The sequence below is a fragment of the Rhincodon typus genome, unplaced genomic scaffold, assembly GCF_021869965.1.
Source record: "Rhincodon typus isolate 14 unplaced genomic scaffold, sRhiTyp1.1 hic_rhity00000531, whole genome shotgun sequence".
In the NCBI taxonomy this organism is placed as follows: domain Eukaryota; kingdom Metazoa; phylum Chordata; class Chondrichthyes; order Orectolobiformes; family Rhincodontidae; genus Rhincodon; species Rhincodon typus.
This window is the reverse complement of record NW_025966169.1, coordinates 6,030-7,210: the sequence shown is the minus strand read 5'-3', so window position 1 is coordinate 7,210 and position 1,181 is coordinate 6,030. Positions and strand designations below refer to the sequence as shown.

The 1,181-nt window shown below is 50.0% G+C and overlaps 1 long non-coding RNA gene across 1 annotated transcript; it reads right to left on the bottom strand.

Moving 5' to 3' along the window:
- Nucleotides 1-141: 141 nt before the first annotated feature.
- Nucleotides 142-1,175, bottom strand: LOC125488350. Its single transcript, XR_007266284.1, has 2 exons — nucleotides 1,059-1,175; nucleotides 142-627 (listed from the first exon to the last, which is right to left on the bottom strand). It is a non-coding gene; the product is annotated as an uncharacterized LOC125488350 (long non-coding RNA).
- Nucleotides 1,176-1,181: the final 6 nt, after the last annotated feature.

Sequence of the window (1,181 nt, the reverse complement as noted above, 5' to 3'; positions counted from 1 at the left end):
TCAGACAGGGATCCCGTCCCCGATCACTGTCCAGTGATCCCTGGGTTGGTGGGAGGGCAGGGGTGGGTTGGAATCTTGCCTCTTTCCAGTTGAAGGGTTAAAAAAGAAAGTGACCCAAAGAAAGTGCAGCTTATTGCAAAATTTGAAAAATAAAACTTTAATATCTCCACGGAAAGCAATTCAAAACCTGGGACTATGGTAGAAGTGTGTCTGAGTGTGAGAACGCACATAGCCACTCACACAGCTGATGATCCCTTTACAAGAAAAGAGACTAGAAACAAGCTACAGAGAGTAGCCATCCCACACCCTATCTAAAACATCGAGCAACACTCTGTCCCTAACAACACTAACGTGCAAATTTTCTCCCATTATTGTAACTTGCTCCTGTTCCAGCTGAAAAACACTCTCTCTCCCTCTGCGTGCGCGCACAACTCCCCTCGTTTCCATCTCTCCAACACCATCCCCATCTCAAACGACGCTCCTGTTCATTCTTCACTTCGCCGTACTCTTCGTCCCCTTCTGTCGCCTGCTGGCTTCGTTCTTCTGCAAAATCTTCAACGTGTCCCGCTTCTCAATCTTCCGCAGCTGTTTCTTTTTCAAGCGTTTGATTTTCAGAGGATTACTGATCTGCAGCAGGAGGGAGGGAGAGTGGGGAGCCTTTCATCAGCCACACATGGCAAATTCTCTTTATAATCTTATAGCTGAAATTAAATCCGATTAAGGTTTCTCTTAGCCTGCTCGGAGAATAAGGCGCTACTGATTGGAGATGGAAGAGAGAGACAGAGAGAGAAAACCAGGTGTGGCGCGGAGGGGGAGCGGAGAGACAGAGGGAGAAAAAGGGAGGGTGGGTGAGAATCACGATCAAGGGAGAGAGTGACAGAAGAGGGGGAAGAGGAGAGAGGGAGGGACAGAATCACAAGCACAAGAAAAGACAGGGAAGTAACCGTGGCTGGGTGGAGAGGCGAAGAGGCACAGCTGGAAAGACTGGAGCCGGCTGGGGGAGGTTGGGTAGGGAGGGGAATGATGTAGCAGAACACAAATCATCTGATTATACTCACCACTTGCACCACCTCAGAATTCCTCTCGTTTTCCAGCCTCCGCTTCAAGTTTTCCTCACGTCGAAGTCTCTTTTCCTGAGGGGAGGGACAGCGCGAGGGGAGGGACAGCGCGAGGGGAGGGAC